The following is a 22340-nucleotide window of genomic DNA, read 5'->3' on the forward strand; positions in this document are numbered from 1 at the left end:
AGCCGTGAGCTGTACCCTTGGGGACTCTGGAGCAGGGGTGGGAAAACAGCCCTTGTCATTTTGACCTTGCACATGACTTTTTTTTTTCTTATATGTAAAAATCTGTAGCAGCTGCAAACCCACCCCACATGTGACCCAGAGTTTTACAGGCTTGGTGCTGGGGACCAGCTTCTTGTTCTCCTTAAGTGGGGGTGGGGGGGTGGGGAGGCACAGAATGGGGCCCGGGGGCTGGAGTTTGCTGGTCTCCATGTGTGCTGGCGTGTTTGAGCAGGAAGGGGATGGAGCGGCCAGTGGGATTCTGTATAGATGGTTCTGGAGACGGGCCCAGGACTCAGGAGTAAATTTTGATCTCACTCCCTGGCAACTTTGAACTTAGCAACCAGGGATGAGAGGAACGTCCCCGGGAGGCCACTGAACTCAGCAGGACCTTGATATCCATCAGAGGAAAAGAATGACAACAGCAGCGGGGACGCCAACTGAGGAAAACACACATTTTGGAAGTGTTCTCCTATCTGGGGGGTGGGGTGGGAGGAAGACGGCGTTTTTATAATTTCCCGAAGTGCAAGGTGTGCTGGAGTCTGATGCGGGTTGGATCATGTCAGTGTTACCCAGCATGCAGTTCTTCCTAAAACAGATGAGATGCTTGTTTTGTTTCGTTTTCTTAAACACTCACCTTCTTGGCCTCTTGTTCTCATGGCCAGGGGAGTTCCTGCCTCGGCTGAGCGGCTCTGCCGCTTGGGAACCAGGTGGACGGGTTTCTGAGTTAAATGCATTTTCTGGATCCTGGGTTTTCTCTGGAGGGGAAAGTGGCTCCAGGTGGGTGACTCGGGGCCTGCACTTGGCAGTGAGTGTGGCCTATGGCTGGCAGGTTGAACTGGGACTCTGCCCTTCCCTCCATGCCAGCCTGCCGTCTGCCAGAAATGTCCTGTTTACATCCCCCGTCTGAGATTGTCATCTCCTGAGAAATCTGCTGTGTAGGGTTCTGTGAGCAGAAATTGTGGCTGTTCTGGATGTGGGGAGCTCGGGAGGATATCCCCAGAGGTCTTATGGAGAACATTAGGCTTCCTCTAGCTCTGTTCCCCAAAGGTCTGATCTGCAGGGGTGTGAAGGAGGAAACGAATTCAGGCAAGATGAGGAGGAAAAAGAGGGGGAACCTGGAGATGAGCCAGGCCTCAGCTTAGCTGGGTACCCACTAGAACCTGGACATACCATCCCCAAACTCCACATTTTCGTCTTTCCTTTGTCTTCATTTTGCCTCTCTGTTTAAAGCACCATGTGATTCAGAAATTTAGAAGTATAACTTATTGTCTGATCGTTGTTGAGTGTATGTGTGTCATTTTTGTGTTTCTGCAACGGTTTTAGGTTTTCTCATCAAGTCAAGCTGGAATCCTGTCCTCGTCCACGACGCAGAGCATTTTGCTCATTCTCATTTAATCAGACAGCCATTAAACACTTCACTCACTTACTGCCAGCTTTTTTTTACTTTGATTTTCCACCTTAAAAATTGGAAAAATGTTTCTTCTTTTGGGCAAACTCATCTGTTTTCTCCATGGTGTGTCTGTCTGCATTCGTTGGGTCTCGGACTGAAATGTCCCCCCGTGAGAAGGGAGAACGTAGGCCCATTCTTGCTCCCTTGTTCTTTGCAGAGTCTCAGGCGGAGGTGGGCACACAGAACGGGGCGGAGGGATGGGTCTGTGAAGTGGGTGTGGCTTGGCAGGGTGTGGAGGGGAGAGATGCGAATGGTTGGGCGGCAGGTGTTCCAGGTAGAAGAATGGGCAGAGGGATGTGGTGGGAAGGCTGCTGGGGAATTTCTTGTAAGAAAGCAGAGTGGGGGCTTCTCTCTGGCCCCCCGTGGGGGTTGCTGAGGCTGGGGGAGAGGGGCAGCAATGGTCATCTGGGTGTCTGGTGGTAACGTCTCCTTTATGATATCAGACCCTCTACACCTGACACCTTTCTTCCTCTCTCGGCCCCTTCGGCTCCCCCTTGCTCACCGAAAAAAGAAGGCCAGTGTTATGGACGTGATCTTGTAGCTTGAAAAAGAAGTAAGGAGACGTTAGTAAGAAGGAAAAAAGGGAAGAAGCAGAAATTGGAGTTGGTGGACTGGGTTTGTGCCACCTGGGCCACGTGGTCCAATCAAGGAACAGCCAAGGTCCCTTGGCCATGGGGAGAGACAAGAGCAGGTGGGGGACAGAAATCATGGCTTCCCAAGAGGCGCCAGGCCTTTGCGGAATTGTCCAATTGCAGTGGTTTTGGCAAGGAAAGTCGTTTTCAGCTGCCTTGCTCTTGGCTGGCATGGTGACTTCTAGAACAGAAAAGGCCTGACCAGGGGGATGGCTGGAAAAGGAAATTCAGGATGCCTTTTTTTGTCTTGGAAGTTTCTGTCAGGAAGCCAGGCCAGCTGGTGTGTGTGTGTGTGTGTGTGTGTGTGTCCGCTCCCATGCCTGTGTGCCCTGGGGTGGGGGTGGAGGGGCGACGGGGCCAGGGAGGGGAGCTGCTCCTGGAAATCCACCCACTGCCCTGGCCTCTTTTCTGCTGCCACTGTCTAGACTGTTGACCTTTGACCTCTCCACCCCTTGGAGTGTTTAAACCCAAAAGTCCCCTTTGCAGGGACAAAGCCCCATTCTTCTCCTTGGGCTCCAGCCTCCGTGGCAGCCTGCAGCCGGTGTGGGGCGCTGGTGGTCCCTGTGGGCAGAGCCTGGACACTCATTCCCAGGTCGCTCCCCGAGGCCACAAATCCCACCATATCCAGCAGACCGAAGAGGGCTTTTGGTTTATATCCCAGATGAAATTTCCCTTCCCCAGGCACAAGTGCCTCATAAGGGCCTGGGGCTGCTGGCCAGGAGGGAGAGCATCTCTATTTTTGCAGCAGGGAAGTGAGGTCCAGCCCTGAGCTCCCCTGGCCATTTTTCTCTCTTCCCACTCCCCTGCCCCGCCCCAGGCCTTATTTTCAGCTGCCCTGAGACCCACAGAAGTGCCTGCCTCTCCAGTAAGCATGGGGCACAGAGAAAGGGGATGAGCTGGGAAAGAGAGAAGAAACCCCAGGCTCTGCGGCGGTGGGGGGGGGGTCCTGGTTCCCCCAGGGCCCAGCCCAGGGTCACCAGAGCCATTTACAGAGCTGGGGGTCTTGGGTGAGCAACTTCTGAGGCTGGCACAGTTTGTTTCTAGCGAATCCCAGAGAAAGCCAGTTTGGAATTGGGCTCTCTGCTCCCAAGGCCTGTGGCATCCCCAGGGACCAGGGAAGCCACATCTGGGTCTTGGGAAGCAGAGCTGGCTTTCTGCCCACCCTGGGGGGACCTGGCGCGTTTCTGGGGCTCCCTTAACATCTCAGGTTTCTAGCTCATCCTAAATGTCTCTTTAGGAAAAGCCTTTCCTACCTAAGGTAACTGGGTTTTCTGTCCCCCCAGGTGGGCCTGTCCCCCGAGCCTCGGGGTGGCCTCTCCCTGACCCCCAGAGTTCCCTATGAGTGCCTTGTCTGAAACTCTCCTGTCTGGGAGCCCAGGCTGGGGAAGGGTCTGCCATGACTTTGCTGGGGACTGGGCTCTGGAAGGTCCCAAACTTGACACCCCAGGAAGCAAATAAAACAGTTGAAATATGTGATTTCTTGTGTCTCTTTGTGAGAGGTTAGTGTCCACTGGGGTCCCCCTCCGCCCGAGGGCCTGAGTGGGCGGAATGGGGGCCCTGATTCACTGAGATTTCTGTCGCTGGTATATGACCTGGGGCTCAGTCTGTGGCCGATGTTATGATTGCACTGAGTTAAGAATGATAAGATTTCTGTATGAATGAGGAGAGGATTTCTGTACTGAACAGTCTCCCTTCCACAACCCAGTGCCTTTGTTCTGAAGCACAGAGAGGCTGAGTAACTTGCCTGCAGTCACACAACAAGCTGGTGGGGTGCTGGGATTTAAATCACAATTGTTTAGACGTCCAGCTTGTGCCAAGTTCCCACTCACAACCCTGGGGTGGCGGGGGCAGGTTCCGTTACCCCCTTTTACAGACAGGGAAACTGAGGCTCTGCCAGGTGAAGACTCTTGTCCCACGTGTCATGGCCAGGTTGCGGAGAGGCAGGGAACCCGCCAGCTTCTCTGGAGCTAAGTAGTTTGAACCAGAAACAGGATTTGGTCATTCACCTATGTATGTCCGCAGGATGAAGACATTTTAAGAGTCAGTGGCTTTCAAAGAATAGATCTCTGAAACCAAAAGGACTTGTCTTGGAGAACGTGGGTTCCAAGGGAGGGGAGACACAGGGTCTTTTCACCCTCAGAGCAAGTGTCCTTTGCACCCCGCGCAGCCCCGGGCATGTAACTGGTGTGTAATAAACCATGGAAGGACGTAGGAAAAGGGGTGAGTGCCCGGTGTTCCGTCCTGAGGCCAGCAGGGGGCGCAGAGAGGCGGTGGAGCCTCCCGAGAGCGGAAGACCTGCCCCAGAAGGCCAGCTTCCTTCTCCAGTCGACCTGCCTACGCTGCGTTTTCCTTGCCTTATCCTGTGGCTGCCTTGGTCATTTATGAAGTGCCTACTGGGCATTGGTTCCTGGGGCTGGGGACACATCAGGGATCCAGCAGTTTCCAGCCTGGGAGTACAGCGCAGGGGACCCAGTAATAATGAGGGTCGCACAGGCAGCTGAACAGTCCAAGGCAGATAGGGGCAGGTTCATTTGAGGGTAAGACTTAGAAAGGCCTTGCTTGACCCCATTTTAGAGAGGCCTCGCTTGGCCCCATTCACCAGTTTCCCTCAGCTCTTGCCTGGACATTCTTAGTCTTACTTGGGGATGAGGGTCTTGGACACCAGTCTCACCTATTGGTCCACCCCATCCTGGGGATCTAATGGGGGTCCCTCCCCACCTCTCATACCCTCCATGGCTCCCTTTTGCTTACAGGAGAAAGCTAAACTCCTGGGCATTTGAACCTTCGCTTTCTTCTTACCGCTGACCCCAATCAGGCCCCTCTGCCTGGAAGACCCCCTGCCCCCATTTATACCTGGAGAACTCTTATGCATACCTCAAAACCCAACATCTTGGAACACGTTGAATGTGAAGTCCTGGGTAGGTATGGGGGGAGGGGTGAAGTATTGAACCGGAAATCCCAAAGTCCTTCCCCCATACCCTCTTTCACTATCCCCTCCTTTCTGCACTGGCAATTTGCCACCAGGTATTCAGCAGTTTCTACAAGGAGTGTCTCAGACCTGCCCCGACGTGTCCAGGTCCCCTGGAAAGGGTGAGGGGCGGGCTCAGGTGGCACTCCCCCCCCACACACACACTGTGTGGTGCTGATGGGAGAGGAGGGGAGGCTAAGACAAAGAGACTATGAAAGACTGAAAAGCAGAAATGCAGAGAGAGCAAGGGAGAGACTGAAAAAGGGGCAGAGAGACAATGTGGAAACTCCCTAGATATTTTCTCTTCCCAAGTCCCGTGTTTAGAGTGAGAACAATGAGAGGGCCCTAGCCAGCCAAGGAAAAGGATTTGAGACCTTGGGTGAGACGGGGGTGGGGGGTGCCCTGCTGCGGGCCTCAGTTCTCCCTGTGAGAAGGCGAGAAGGCGATGAGAAGACGATGACACCCACCTCCACCCCCACTCCCACTCCGGGCAGGCTTGTACGTCCCCGCTCCCCCCCCACCCCGCGTCCTTTCCGCACCCTCCCCACCCCCCACCGGGCCGGCCACCAAACAGGTGCTTCATAAACGCACACTGCAGTTGGCAGGGCCAATAGAGGAGCGCACGTGTGCAAACCTCACGCGTGCAAACCGGGGTGCTGGAGCCCGGTGGGGGAGGGAGCGCAGGCTCTCGGGGTTACCCCTGCCTAACATTCCGGTCAGAGAACACGTGGGGTCCAGAAGCCTGCTGCCTCAGCTGACCCACTTCCTGCCCCGCTCATTCTGCCCATAGCCCCCCTCGGCCGGGAACCCACACAGCCGGTCCCAGGGGCTGAGCCAACCACTTCCGCTCCAGGCAGCTTGGCCCCGGGTGACTCACACTCCGCTCTCCGCACCCCTCCCCCACGGAGCCTCAGTCGGGGGCAAGCGGGGGTTGGGGGAGCTAGCGGTGGCCCAAGCTCGGAATGTGGAGAGGTCAGGCTGGAAGCATCAGGGAGGAGAGCCATGCACCGGTCTTACTGGCACGTGAAAACCCACCCTTGCCAAGGGGGTAAAAAATAATAATAATTGGGCGGTTTGGGATACACTAAACTCGATCACAGATGTCCTACTTTTGGACACCAAAAAAAAAAAAAAAAAAAAAAATCCATAAAGAAATTAAGAGGACAAGCCAGGGACTGAGAGATGTCTGTCCTGCATTTAACTGATCGAGGAGTAGCTTCCAGAACATATGAAGACACACTAGACCGGAGAAAAAAAACCCACCAGATATTAAGATAGGCGGATGACATTGTTTCATGGGGCGGCCGTAAGAGTTACCCGGAACTGGTGGCTTAAAGGAGCAGAAATGTATTCTTTTACGGTGTGGAGGCCATAAGTCCCAGATCTAAGTGTGGTCAGGGCTGGAGGCTGAGCCGGAGAATTGGTCCCAGCCCCCTCTTGTGGCTTCTGCGGGCTTCCGGCACTCCTGGATGGCTTCTGGCTTCTGGATCCATCATTCGCATCTCTGCCGTTTTCTCACAGCCTTCTTGGAAGGAGCCCAGTCACTGGACTGAGAGCCTGGGCTCCTCCAGGGTGACCTCATTTTAATGTAAGTAATTATATCTCAAAGACCCTAAAAGTCATCATATGAGGTTCCAGGTGGACGAGAATCTGGGGACACAGTAGTCAATGAAGTACTGGCAGGAACAGGTGATTCAGGGAAGGTGAATCAGGACAACGCAAACCAGAAGATCAGGGAACGAAAATCACCCTGAGGCCTCTCCTCCGCCCTAGGGAGGCTCCCAGGCAGGTCCTAGAGACAACGGGCAGGCGTCGGTGGGAGTGCACCCGTGACGGGCGAGGGAATCCGTCTGACCGTGTTAAAGAGTAATTTGCCCACACTAGTGCTGCTGAGGATGGTGGGACCCTCACCTGGCCCTTTTGCTGCCAGAGTGAATCCCAGAAAAACTCAACGTGTCTGTCTTCCCCACCGCCTGGTTTACAATAATGAGGAATTGGAGCCCAGAAAACCACCAGGGGATGCTTAAACCGTGGAATACTATACAGCCCAGAAAAAGAATGAGGCAGACTTCCAGGCCATAATTTCCAAACCAGAACGTTGGGTGAAAATAGAAGCAGGTTGCAAAAAGGAACAAACAGTGTGATACCAATGTTATAAAGGTGTTCTTTTTAATTTGCATTTTTGTATTGTGGTAAAATATACAGAAATCAACATTTGTGGTTTTAACTATTTCTAAGTGTACTGTTTGTTGGCATCAGTACCTTTACAAGGTTGAATACGCACAATACCAGACCTCTATTTAGTTCCAAAACTTTTCCATCACCTCCAGATGGAAACTCTTTAACTGTTAAGCAATAATTCCTCATTCCTGCCCCTCCTCCTCCAGCCCCAGGTAACCTCTAATCCACTTTCTTCTGTCTCTATGAATTTGCATATGCGAGATATTTCATATTAGTGTAGCCATATAATGCTTGCCTGTCTCTGACTTATTTCACTCAGCATATTTTTAATTTTTATCTATTTTATTTTATTTTATTTTATATATCTCTCTCAGCAAGAGAGGGAACACAAGCAGAGAGAGGGAGAAGCAGAGAGAGAAGCAGGCTTCCCACAGAGCAGAGAGCCCAATGCAGGGCTCCATCCGAGAGCCCTGGGATCATGACCTGAGCTGAAGGCAGATGCTTAACAATTGAGCCACCCAGATACCCCTAACGCAGATGAACGCATCGGGCTCCCTGCTCAGCGGGAAGTCTGCTTCTCCCTCTCCCACTGCCCCTCCCCCTGCTTGTGTGCGTGCTCTCTCTCTCTCTCTCTCTCAAATAAACAAATAAAATCTTTAAAAAATTTCATCATTGTATCATGGATCCATACTTCATTCTTTTTTATGGCTAAGTAATTCTCCATTACCTAGACATACCACATTTTGTTTATACATTCAGCCTGTGATGGATCCTTCAGCGATCTCCACCTTTGGGCTGTAGTGAATAGTGCTACAATGAACATCGGTGTACACGCTCAGTTCCAGTCCCTGCTTTCAGTTCTTTTGGATATACACACAGAAGTAGAATTGCTGGATCATATGATAATTCTATGTTTATGGTTTTGAAGAACCACCAAAATGCACAGTAGCTGTGCCATTTCACATTCCCACCAGTGGTATAAGAAGGTTCCAATTTCTCAACATCAACACATTATTATTATTTTTAAAGATTTTATTTATTTATTTGATAGATCACAAGCAGACAGAGAGGCAGGCAGAGAGAGGAGGAAGCAGGTTCCCTGCTGAGCAGAGAGCCCAATGGGGGGCTCGATCCCAGGATCCTGGGATCATGACCTGAGCTGAAGACAGAGGCTTAACCCACTGAGCCATCCAGGTGCCCCCAACACATTATTTTTTATAATAACCACGTTACTGAGTGTGAAGTGGTATCTCATTGTGGTTTCTGTTTGCATTTTCCTAATGTCCGGTGTTGTTGAGTGTCTTGTTATGTGTTAATTGCCCATTTATATAGTTTTCTTGGGGAAATATGTATTCAAGACCTTTGCCCATTTTTAAATTGGGTTGTTTGTCTTTTTGTTGTTGAGTTGTAAGAGTTCTTTGTATATTCTGGATATTAAACCTTCACGAGATGCGTGATTTGCAAATATGTTCTAGCTCTCTCATGGATTCCTTAGGATTTTCTATAAATAGGGCCATGTCATCTGTGAATAGTAGTTTTACCTTTTCCTTTCAAATTTAGATGCTTTTGATTTTTTAAAAGATTTTATTTATTTATTTGACAGAGAGAGAGAGAGAGAGCACGCAAAAGCAGGGAGAGCGGCAGGCAGAGGGAGAGGGAGAAGCAGTTTCCCCAAGGAGCAGGGAGCCCAACATGGGGCTTGATCCCATGATCTCTGGGATCATGACCTGATTGGAAAGCAGACGCTTAACTGACAAAGCCACCCAGGCACCTCTAGATGACTTATTTATTTTTCTTGTCTAATTGCTTTGGTTAGAACTTCCAGTGTGATGCTGAGGGGCAATGGTGATGGTAGACAGTCTTGTCTTGCTCCTTATCTTAGGGGGAAGGTTTTCAGTCTCTCACCATTAAATATAAAGTTGGCTGTGGGTTTTTCATAAATGTCCTTTATGATGTGCAAGAAGTTCTTTCTGTCCCTAGTTTTTGGAGAGTTTTTATCATAAAAGGATATTAGATTTTGCCAAATGTCTTTAATGCAACAATTAAGATAATGATGTGATTTTTTTCTGTTTGTGCCATTAACATGGGTATTTCATTGATCAATTTTCTTATGTTGAACCATCCTTGCATTCCTGAGCTCCTGTTTGGTTATGGTGTGTAATCCTTTTGATACAGTTTTGGATTTAGTTTGCCAGCTTTTGGTTTAGAAATTTTGCAACTGTATCCTTAAGGGCTATTGATCTGTGTTTAAGGAAAAACCTCAGTGCTCCGTATGTTTTTCCTTCACTCGTACCCAACTACCACAATCACAACCCTTCTGTACCACCACCACAAAAAATTCTCTGCAACACCAGTTGGGGGTCTGACAACTTAACTCAGTTCTGACACTATATATCTGGAGATAGTGTCAGATCCTTCAGGTTAAGGGTTTGGTCCTACAATACTGCCCAGGCACGTCCTGATGCCCAGGCACGTCCAGATGCCCAGGCACGTCTGGGTTGTTAGCTGTCGTCCTGACGGACTGGCTATAAATCAGAGGTTTCCATGACTCCTTCTTTGGATTCAGCTGATTTCCTAGAGTGGCCCACAGAACTCAGGGCAACAGTTTCCTTATTGTTTACCTGTTTATTAAGAAAGGACACGATAGGGCGCCTGGGTGTCTCAGTGGGTTAGGCCGCTGCCTTTGGCTCGGGTCGTGATCTCGGGGTCTTGGGATCGAGTCCCGCGTCAGGTTCTCTGCTTGGCGGAGATCCTGCTTCCCTCTCTCTCTCTCTCTGCCTGCCTCTCCATCTACTTGTGATCTCTCTCTGTCAAATAAATAAATAAAATCTTTAAAAAAAAAAAAAAAAGAAAGGACACGATAAAGGTACAGATGAACATCCAGATAGAGGAGATCTGTAGGGCAGGGTGTGTGGGAAGAGGCCTGGAGCTTCCATCCTCTGCATGCACGATTCTCCCAGCACCTCCACATGCTCACTGACCCGGAAGCTCTCTGAACCCCGTACTTTTGGGATTTTTATGGAGGCTTCATCACGTAGGCATAATAAATCATTAACTCCATTTATAGCCCCTCTCCCCTCTCTGAAGAGTGGGGGGTGTGGCTGAAAATTCCCAACTTCTAATCATGCCTTGGCCTTTCTGGTGACCAGCCCCCCTCCAGGAGCCCACCCAGAGTTGCCTCATTACAACAAAAGACACTCCTATCAGGAAATTCCAAGGGTTTTAGGAGCCCTGTGCCAGGAACTGGGGTCAAAGACCAAATAGTATAACAAAAGATGCTCCTCATGCTTTTATCACTTAGGAAATTACAAAGGCTTCAGGAGTTCTATGCCAGAAATCAGGGGCATGCAAATATATATATATATATTTTTTTTTCTTTTCTCACTGGCTGTAATTTTCATTTCTCTTTATTTTTAAAATATTTTATTTATTAATTTGATAGAAAGAGAGATCACAAGCAGGGGAAGCGGCAGGCAGAGGGAAAGAGAGAAGCAGGCTCTAGGGACCCTGATGTGAGATTCCGTCCCAGGACCCTGGCATCATGATCCGAGCCCAAGGCAGACAGTCAACCAACTGAGCCACCCACGTGCCCCTATAATTTTCCTTTCTTATATTTATCTGTCTTTATTATCAGGGTAGTGCTGGGTTCATTGTAGGTGCTGCTTCCTCTTCTATTTATTGGAAGAATTAGAAAGAGTTGGTATTATGGTTGAGCTAGAACAAGATGGACTTGAACTGCAAGGGGCTGTACATGGATTTTTTTTCCAATAAATATGGTACAGGCCTGTAAATATATTTTCTCCTCCTTATGATTTTCTTCTCTTTCTTTTTCTTTCTCTCTCTTTTTTCTTTCTTTCTCTCTTTCTTTCTTTCTTTCTTCCTTTCTAAGAGAGAGACACAGAGAGAGAGAGAGAGCATGAGCCAGGGGAGGGGCAGAGAAGCAGGCTCCCTGCTGAGCAGAGAGCCTGATGCAGGGCTCGATCCCAGGACCCTGAGACCATGACCTGAGCCCAAGGCAGAGGCTTTAACCCACTGAGCCACCCAGGCACGCCTGATCTTTTTTATTTCTATAGATCCAGTAGTAATGCCCCCACTTTTATTTCTTATTTTAAAGATTTTTATCTTCTTTTTTTCTTTGTTAGTCTAGCTAAACATGTCTTGATTCTGTTGATCTTTTCAAAAATGCAACGTTTGGTTTTATTGATTCCAGTGATTCCATTTTTCTCTATTCTCTGTTTAACTTTGATCTCATCCTTACTATCTCCTTCCTGGTGTTAGCTTTGATTTACATTTACTCTTCTTTTTCTACTTCCACCAAGTGTAAAGATAGATCATTCATTTGTGGGGCGCCTGGGTGACTGAGTGGGTTAAGCCTCTGCCTTCAGCTCAGGTCATGATCCCGGGGTCCTGGGATCGAACTCCGCATCGGGCTCTCTGCTCCGCAGGGAGCATGCTTCCCGCCCCCCTCTCTCTGCCTGCTGCCCTGCCTACTTGTAATCTCTGTCAAATAAATAAATAAAATCTTTTTTTTTTAAATTTATTTGTCAGAGAGAGAGAGGGAGAGAGAGCGAGCGCAGACAGACAGAATGGCAGGCAGAGGCAGAGGGAGAAGCAGGCTCCCTGCTGAGCAAGGAGCCCAATGCGGGACTCGATCCCAGGACGCTGGGATCATGACCTGAGCCGAAGGCAGCGCTTAAACAACTGAGCCACCCAGGCGTCCCTAAAATCTTTTTTTTTTTAAGGTTATTCATTTGAGATCTTTCTTCTTTCTCAATATAGTCAGTCACTCATAGCTGTGAATTGAATATGTACACGGCCTTGGCTGCATCCCATGACCTTGAATATGTCGTGTTTTGTTTTCACTTATCTCCAGATATTTCCCAACTTCCTTTGTGATTTCTTTGACCCACAGTTTCTTCAAAAATGTGTTGTTTAATATCTACATATCTGCAAACTTTTCATTTTCCCTTCTGTTATTAATGTCTAGTTTCATTCATTCCATCATAGTTGGAGATGACACTGTATGACTTCTTTTTTTTTTTTAAGATTTTATTTATTTGACAGAAAGAGATCACAAGTAGGCAGAGAGGTAGGCAGAGAGAGGGGGGGGGAAGCAGGCTCCCCGCTGAGCAGAGAGCCCAATGCAGGGCTCGATCCCAGGACCCTGGAATCATGACCTGAGCTGAAGGCAGAGGCTCAACCCACTGAGCCACCCAGGTACCCCAACTTCATTTTTTTCAGATCTATTGAGACTTTTCTTTTTCGTAACATATGGCTGATCCTGGAGGATAGTTCACGTGCACTTGCTAGGAATGTCTGTTCTGCTCCTCTTTCATGGAATGTTCTAGAGATGTCCCCTCAGTCTAGTTGGTTTATAGTGTTGTTCAACCCTGTATGTCCTTAATCTTCTGTTCAGATGTTCTATTCACTATTAAAAGTGGGGTACTGGAGTCTCCAACTGCTTTTTTTTTTTTTCAAGATTTTATTTATTGAGAGAGATAGAGAGAGAGAGAGCATGAGATGGGGGAGGGTCAGAGGGAGAAGCCAACTCCCCTCCGAACAGGGAGCCCGACTCGGGACTCGATCCCGGGACTCCAGGATCATGACCTGAGCCAAAGACAGTCGTTCAACCAACTGAGCCACTGGTGACCTCTCCAACTGCTTTTGTAGAACTATTTGTTTTTCCTTTCGGTCCTGTCAATGTTTGTTTGTTTCTTTTTTTTTCTAAAGATTTTATTTATTTATTTGACGGAGATCACAAATAGGCAGAGAGGCAGGCAGAGAGAGAGAAGGGAAGCAGGCTCCCCCCTGAGCAGAGAGCCCGATGCGGGGCTCGATCCCAGGACCCCAAGATCATGTCCTGAGCCGAAGGCAGAGGCTTAACCCACTGAGCCACCCAGGCGCCCCTGTCAATGTTTGTTTCTTATACCGTTTGTTATAAACTCTGTTGTTTGATGCATATATTTTTGGATACGGTTGGAGTTAGTATCTAGTGCCCTTTTATTTCAACCTGTAGGACTCCTTTAGCTTTTCTTGAAGGGCAGACATAATGCCAAAAACTCCCACAGCTTTTGCTTATCTGAGAACGTCTTGATTTCTTCCTCATGTTTGAAGAACAATTTTACTGGATATAGAATTCTTGGTCGGACTGTTAATTTTATTGAGGAAAGGGGCGCCTGGGTGGCTCAGTTGGTTAAGCATCTGCCTTTAGCTCAGGTTATGATCCTGGGGTCCTGGGATCAAGCCTCATTTCAGGCCCCCTGCTCAGTTCTTTTTCTGCCCCTCCCCCCATATTTGCTCTCTCTTTCACTCACTCTCTCTCTCTCAAATAAATAAATAAAATCTTTTCTTATTTTTATTTTTTTTAAGATTTTATTTATTTGACAGACAGAGACCACAAGTAGGCAGAGGAGTAGGCAGAGAGAGAGAGGGGTAAGCAGGCTCCCCGCTGAGCAGAGAGTCCAATGTGGAGCTCAATCCCAGGACCCCGGAATCATGACCTGAGCCGAAGGCAGAGGCCTTAACCCAGTGAGCCACCCAGGCACCCCTAAAATCTTTTTTTTTTTTAATCTTATTGAGGATAGCTTATACATGATGGGTAGTTTTTGGTTTTTTTGTTTGTTTGTTTTGGAGAGAGAGAGAAATAGAGAGCACAAGGTTGTAGGGACAGGCAGTGGAGAGGGAGAGAGACTCTTAAGCAGGCTCCATGCCAGTGCAGAGCCCCAGGTGGCGCTTGATCTCATGACCATGAGATCATGACTTGAGCTGAAGTCAAGAGTCAGCTGCTTAACTGACTAAGCCACCCGGGTGCCCCCTTCTATTCCTTTGAATGGGCCATAATTTTACGTTTCCTTTTATGCCTTGTGATTTTTTTTGTTGAAAACTAGGCGCTTGAACATTCTAATGTGGTAACTGTAGAAGTCACATTCTCCTCTTGCTTGCTGGTTTTTTAAAATTTTTTATTTTTTTAATTAACATATAATGTATTATTTGTCCCGGGGGTACAGGTCTGTGAATTGCCAGGTTTACACACTTCACAGCACTCACCATAGCACATACCTTCCCCAATGTCCATAACCCAACCACCCTCTCCCTACCCCATCTCCCACTGGCAACCCTCAGTTTGTTTTGTGAGATTAAGAGTCTCTTATGGTTTGTCTCCCTCCTGATCCCATTTTGTTTCATTTATTCCTTTCCTACCCCCAAAATCCCACATGCTGCCTCTCAACTTCCTCATATTAGGGAGCTCATGTGATAATTGTCTTTCTCTGATTGACTTATTTCGCTCAGCATGATACCCTCTAGTTCTAGTTCCATCCACGTCATCACAAATGGCAAGATTTCATTTCTTTTGAGGGCTGCATAGTATTCCATTGTGTATATATATATATATATATATATATATATATATATATATATACATACCACTTCTTCTTTATCCATTCATCGGTTGATAGACATCTAGGTTCTTTCCATAGTTTGGCTATTGTGGACATTGCTGCTATAAACATTGGGGTGCCCCTTCGGGTCACTACGTTTGTATCTTTAGGATAAATACCCAGTAGTGCGATTGCTGGGTCGTAGGGTAGCTCTATTTTTAACTTTCTGGGGAACCTCCATGCTGTTTTCCAGAGTGGCTGTACCAGCTTGCATTCCCACCAACAGTGTAGGAGGGTTCCCCTTTCTCCACATCCTCACCAGCAACTGTCATTTCCTGACTTGTTAATTTTAGCCATTCTGACTGGTGTGAGGTGGTATCTCATTGAGGTTTTGATTTGTATTTCCCTGATGCCGAGTGATGTGGAGCACTTTTTCATGTCTCTGTCGACCATCTGGATGTCTTCTTTGCAGAAATATCTGTTCATGTTCTCTGCGCATTTCTTGACTGGATTATTTGTTCTTTGAGTGTTGAGTTTGGTAAATTATTTATAGATTTTGGATAGTAGCCTTTTATCTGATATGTCATTTGCAAATATCTTCTCCCATTCTGTCGGTTTTCTTTTGGTCTTGTTGACTGTTTCCTTTGCTGTGCAAAAGCTTCTGATCTTGACGAAGTCCCAATAGTTCATTTTTGCCCTTGCTTCCCTTGCCTTTGGCGATGTTTCTAGGAAGAAGTTGCTGCGGCTAAGGTCGAAGAGGTTGCTGCCTGTGTTCTCCTCAAGGATTTTGATGGATTCCTTTCTCGCATTGAGGTCTTTCATCCATTTGGAGTCTATTTTCGTGCGTGGTGTAAGGAAATGGTCCAGTTTCATTTTTCTGCATGTGGCTGTCCAATTTTCCCAACACCATTTGTTGAAAAGACTTTTTTCCATTGGACATTCTTTCCTGCTTTGTCAAAGATGAGTTGACCATAGACTTGAGGGTCTATTTCTGGGCTTTCTATTCTGTTCCATTGATCTGTGTGTCTGTTTTTGTGCCAGTACCGTACTGTCTTAATGATGACAGCTTTGTAATAGAGCTTGAAGTCCAGAATTGTGATGCCACCGACTTTGGCTTTCTTTGCTTGCTGTTTTTGTTTTTGTCTTTAAATTGTTGAAGGCTGTATTATTTAATTTGTGAATACCCAAGTATTCACTGGGTATTATATAAGCCTGAAGAATCACAGACCTGTACCCCTGAAACAAATAATACATTATATGTTAATTAATTGAATTTCATTGAAAAAATACATTGTGTAGGTACTTGATTTTGACCATGATCTTTCATCCTACATGTTTGCAAGTTATGAGTTCATCTTGCAGTGTTTTTGAGCAGTCCACACCACTTTTCTGGCCTGAGCTCTGAGTTAATTCAGAGAGGAGCGCTCTGTGTCAGTCCTTCAAGAAGCCCTGAGTAGGTTAGAACAGACCTACAAAATAATTTGTGAATAAGATCTGCTCTCCCTTCTCCAGAATCAGGGATCAGGATCAGGGTTTAGCACCAGAAACACAGGTTGCTTTTGTTAAACCACTACTGAGCTGGGGAGGGCAAGAACATCTTTGGCAAGGGCGTCATCTCTTGGCAAGGGCAAGTAAAAATGCCACAAAGCTTTCTTAACCTTTTCAGGGGAGCCTGGGTGGCTCAGTCAGCTGAGCGGCTGCTTGTGGCTTGGGTCATGATCTCAGGTTCCTGGGATCCAGCCCCACGTCAGGCTCCCTACTTGGCAGGAAGTCTGCTTCTTCCTCTCCCTCTGACCTCCTCCCTGCTTGTATTGTCTCTCTCTGTCTCAGATAAATAAAATCTTTTTTAAAAAGATTTTATTGGGGCGCCTGGGTGGCTCAGTGGGTTAAAGCCTCTGCATTCGGCTCAGGTCACGATCCCAGCATCCTGGGATCGAGCCCCGCGTCGGGCTCTCTGCTCAGCGGAGAGCCTGCATTCCTCTCTCTCTCTGCCTGCCTCTCTATCTACTTGTGATCTCTCTGTCAAATAAATAAATAAAATATTTTTTATTTTTTAAAAGATTTTATTTATTTATTTGACAGAGAGAGAGATCGCAAGTAGGCAGAGAGGCAGGCGGTGGGCTGGGGTGGGGGGAAGCAGGCTCCCCGCTGAGCAGAGAGCGCGATGTGGGGCTCTATCCCAGGACCCTGAGATCATGATTGAACCGAAGGCAGAGGCTTAACCCACTGAGCCACCCAGGCGCCCCAAAATCTTTTTTAAATTTTTTAAAAAAGCTTTCCTACCATTTTCTTTTCGTTTTTAAAGATTTTACTTATTTATTTATTTGACAGAGAGAGAGAGAGAGAGACAGCGAGAGAGGAAACACAAGCAAGAGGAGTGGGAGAGGGAGAAGCAGACCCCTGCTGAGCAGGGAGCCCAACATGGGGCTTGATCCCAAGACCACGGGATCACAACCTGAGCGCAAGGCAGACACCCAACCACTGAGTCACCCTGGGTCCCCTCCTACCATTTTCAAATTTTTGAAATTTTCTTCCTTCTTTCCCTCCTTTCTTTTTGCTTCAATATTTGCTTAGTTGCTGCAAACTTTTGACTGTTTTCCAGATTCTGACAAAGTGAATTCTGTTAGTTTTTGTTTGATGTTCCTGTGGGAGGAGGAGAAGTTGGGAGCTGTCCACTCTACCATTTTGCTGATAAAAGGCTTTTGGGTTTTTGTTTTTGTTTTTGTTTTTGTTTTAAGATTTTATTTTTAAGTAATCTCCATACACAACATGGGGCTCGAACCCACAACCCTGAGATCAAGAGTCACACGCTCCACTGAGCCAGCCAGGTCCCCCTTGCTGGTAAAGTTTTAAATAAGCCTACCCCTTGGGGTGCCTGGGTGGCTCAGTGGGTTAAAGCCTCTGCCTTCGGCTCAGGTCATGATCCCAGGGTCCTGGGATCGAGCCCCGCGTCGGGCTCTCTGCTTGGCGGGGAGCCTGCTTTCCTTTCTCTCTCTCTGCCTGCCTCTCTGCCTACTTGTGATCTGTCTGTCAAATAAATAAATAAATAATCTTTTAAAAAAAATAATAATAAACCTACCCCTTAAAAAAATATATATATAATAGTATATAAATAGGCCTGGGGATGATCAAATCCCATTTTCAGAGAGAGAGTTCCCTGAGACTGGAGAGGAGGACATGGTGGATGGATAATGGGGGGTGTACAGGGGCTGCAACTCTTAGGGGGACCGTTTCTTTAGCTGGGTATGAGGTAGGTGAGTGTTTGTTATTTTAGGATTGATACTTTTGTGTATATCTGAAATCTTTCATAACGAAGATAAAACTGACAAGAGAAGGTTTGGCAGTTTCTCAACAAGTTAGACATAAAACCATCACATGACCCAGGAATTCCACTCCTCAGTATGGGCTCGAGAGAACTGGACACAGGGGGTCAAACTAACCTTGTACAGGCATGTTCCCAGCAGCACTGGTCACGATTGCCAAAATATAATATAAAGATTATATGATTCCACTTGCATGAGATGTTCAGAAGAGGCAAAATTATAGGGACAGAAAGTATATTGGTTGTTGGCAGGGGCAGGGGGTGGGAAGGTAACAGTGAATGGGATGGGGTTTCCTTTTGGGGTGATGAAACATTCTGGAACTAGACAGATGTGGTGGTTACACCACCCTGTGAATGTGCTATAATGCACAGAATTGCACGTTTTGAAATGGTTAAAATGATATATTTTATGTTGTATGTTTTTTACACAGTAAAAAAATTTTTTGTCTTTTTTTTTTAAGATTTTATTTATTTATTTGACAGACAGAGACCACAAGTAGGCAGAGAGGCAGGCAGAGAGAGAGAGGGAAGAAGGCTCCCCACTGAGCAGAGAGCCTGACTTGGGGCTTGATCCCAGGACCCTGAGATCATGATTGAATCAAAGGCAGAGGCTTTAACCCACTGAGCCACCCAGGCGCCCCTGTGTTTTTTTTTAAATAATGAAACTGACTTCGCTCAAGAAGTAGCCCTTGCCATCAGTTGGGTAGTTTTCAGGGTGCCTCTACATGCTCACAGATTTTTCATCTTACTTTGATCCCAAAGAGTCACAAATAAAGCTCTCCAGGTGAGGAAAATTGCCCTTGACAGGAAAAAGAATCTAGGATGTGAAGAACTCACCTGCTCACAGAGCTGAGGAAAAGCCAAACCAGGGTTTCAAACAGTCTCGTCTGCACTGAACAGCCTCTCAGGCCTGGGTCTGCTTTCAAGTTCCTGAGCCAGGCTGTCACCTCCAGGTTGTCTGTGTGAGAGTTTCCAACCTCAGGGCCTTTGCATAGGCCATGTCCCCTGGCAGGAGTTCCCTTTTCTCTACTCCTTCCATACCCAGAGCCTTCTCTTGCCACTTGAAAAGAGCCCCCTGGTTGTGATAGATGTTAAAGCAGTCTTTGTCAAGACACCTGCCCAAGATCACACAGCCAGGAACTGCCAAAAATCAGGATTTGAACTTGAGTCTCCTTTCCCTGAGCATGGGTTTGTCCCACAATGCCCAAGTATTGCAAGCCCATCATACGCCGCACAGTACATGTGTATCATTCCCATCTGGAGGTAGCAGAAGATGCCACGGCAGAAAATGCCTCTTTGGCATAAGGATTGTTTTGAGAAACTGCAGACACAGGAAAAGCTCTGGAAAAGCAGAGTAGAAGTGACCCTTTTGTAAGGAAAATTTACATTTATAAGGAGGGTCTCCATTTGTAAGAGTGCGTCCCTCTCTGTAGCAGGACAAGAAGGCTGGCTCCAAATCACAAGAGAATCTTATCAATGGAGAAGCTCATAACCAGCCTGAAGCCTCACCCCCAACATCTTTCTTTTGTCTTTAGCTAGAGATGGTATTTAAGGTGATGGCTTGGGTCATCTCTGGAGTTTCCTGTTTTCCTGGGTCGCTTCAGCAGCACATATACTAAAATTGGTGTTTCCTGTATTCCTGGGTCTCTTTTGTGTATATTTGAGGTATACATGTTAAACTTCGGTTTTTCTCTTCTTAACCTGTCTTTTATTATAGGAGGTCTCCGCCGAGAACTCGGAAGGGTGGGGTGAGAATCTTCTTCCCCACTGCATCTCAAGCTCAACCTCAGGGCAGCCATACTGCCTCATGTTGGGGAGGGAATAGGCCATATTCCCTCATGCTGAGGGAGATAGAGCCGATTTGGGGCTGGCTGTAGGGACTCCAGCCCCCACCCCGCTGGCTGCCAGCCCTGTGACCTTGGCAAGCCCACCTCTCCAGCCTCAGGGTCTCATTTGTGAAATGGAGACACACATCGAATGCCTTGGGTTTTATAGAGATGTGTCTTAAGCACTTGACATGCGATAGGGGCTCAGAAATGTCCCCCTTGGTATTTATTTCTTTCCTCCACACTCCGCGGAAGTAGGCATCCCCCTCCCAAGCCCTTGCCACCCCCATTCGCTGCTGTGGATGTCTCTCAGTGGCTTTTAGGGCCCTTTTCTGGACCATACCTGATCTGGATATCCACCCCTCAGTCCCTGTGAATGCGACCTTAGCCGGTAAAAGTGCGTTTGCGGATGAGTTAAAATCGGGAATGACGTCACTCTGGATCTACAGTGGGCCTTAAATATGACAGGTGTCCTTAGCGAGGGAAGAGGAGAGACATGGAAGAGGAGAAAGCCGTGTAAAGACGGAAACAGAGTTTGGAGGGACGTGGCCACAAGCCAAGTATTGGGGAGGAAGAATTCTGTCTTTCACGATCCCTCTAGTGGGACTAAGAATCCAATTGACATGAGACAGATTAACAGGAGAAAATAAAAATTTTTTAAAGATTTTATTTATTTATTTGACAGAGATCACAAGTAGGCAGAGAGGCAGGCAGAGAGAGAGGGGAAGGGAAGCAGGCTCTGGGCTGAGCAGAGAGCCCGATGAGGGGCTGGATCCCAGGACCCTGGGATCATGACCTGGGGCAAAGGCGGAGGCTTTAACCCACTGAGCCACCCAGGCACCCCGAGAAAATCAAATTTAATAGCGTGCATATGTCTGGGGAATCCACACAGACATGGGAGTGCCAGAGACAGCGAGGCAACGCAATGATGACATGAACTCAGGGGAGGGGGAGGGGCCTGAGGAGGAAACGGGAGAAAGACCACTAGCAGGAAGGTGGGAGGACATGTTTGTAAAACAAAGATCGCCCTATTATGTAGGCAAGTTTCTTAGGTAGAGAGGAATCTCTGTTAATAGTTCTCTTCCTTAGGTGGGTCTGGGGATGGGGAAACTGGGTGATGGGCATTAAGGAGGCCACTGGATGGAACGAGCCCCGGGTTTTATATGCAACTGATGAATCACTAAGTTCTACCCCTGAAACTAATAATACAGTGTATGTTAACTAAATTGAATTAAAAGAATTTTTCCCCCTAATTTTATTTATTTATTTGAGAGAGAGAGCATGAGAGAGGAGACGGTCAGAGGGAGAAGCAGACTTCCCGTAGAGCTGGGAGCCCAATTCGGGCCTCGATCTCAGGATTCAGTGATCATGACCCGAGCTGAAGGCAGCTGCCTAACCAACTGAGCCACCCAGGTGCCCAAATTAAAAGAAGTTTTTAAAATGGCCCTCTTCCAGGCAAGGGCACCTGGGTGGCTCAGCGGTTAAGCGTCTGCCTTCGGCTTGGGTTGCGATCCGGGGGTCCTGGGATTGGGCACCGTGTCGGGCTCCCTGCTGGGCGGGGGGCCTGTGTCTCCCTCTCACACTCCCCTTGGTTGTGTTCTCTCTCTCGCTGTCTCTCTCTCTGTCAAATAAATAAACAAAATCTTTAAAAAAAAAAAAAAAAAGAATAGCCCTCTTCCTGGTACAAGCAAGCAGTTGAGGGAGAGGAAGAGAGCTTTGCCAGAATCCGCTGGGTTTTGATTGCTTTGAACTCAAAATACTGTTCATGCCAAAGTGGAGTTCCGGCAGGATAGTGTCAGAGAGAGGCCCCTCAGCTTGAGGGAACCCGGGGAGAGAAGGGGGAATGCTTGTTGGAAGATAGGACATCAAAGCTGGGGTTTAAGGATAAATAGTTTGTTGGAAGGAGACATTCTTTCTGAGCAAGCTTGCCCGGGCCTCACTCAACCCAACTCCGGCTAAAGCAGACATTGCCGCCCAACCACCCATCCTCATGAGAGTTATTAATTCTAAAATATTGGATTACAACTCCTCTCAAGCCTCATCTACTCAGTGCTACTCTCTAAGCGGGTACTACGGAGAAACCGACCTTGGAAAGAGGTTAGCAATACTTCCAGATCTGCTGGGCATCTGGAGTGCTGAGCCAGGATTTGACCCCAGGGCTGGCTGTGGAACCCTCCAGATGGCACAGGTGCTTGGTGGCCCAGAGGGGCGTTCACAGAATGGGATATCAATTCTCCCTTGTCCTGTGAGCTCAGAGGAAATTTTCAAATAACCTGCTTTTTTTTTTTTTTTTTGCCTCTTCCGGACCTCCCACCGTGACTGTTTGCCTCCTGTTACAAGAAACAAACAATAAAAGTGGGTGTGTGTTCTGTCGTGTGTTGTGTGTGTTTGACCAGGGTGACTATGGCCAAGAGTAGGTGATGAGGGAAAATTCTGGGCGGCTTGGGGCCAAGCCTGGTGGCTGGGACGGCCTGACCCCTGGCCTACATGCTGTTTACGCCCACCTTGGACTGGCCCCTGGGGACCCACAGAAGCTGCCATCG

This window comes from Enhydra lutris, unplaced genomic scaffold, assembly GCF_002288905.1.
Source record: "Enhydra lutris kenyoni isolate GAN:26980312 unplaced genomic scaffold, ASM228890v2 scaffoldscaffold10, whole genome shotgun sequence".
Classification (NCBI taxonomy): domain Eukaryota; kingdom Metazoa; phylum Chordata; class Mammalia; order Carnivora; family Mustelidae; genus Enhydra; species Enhydra lutris.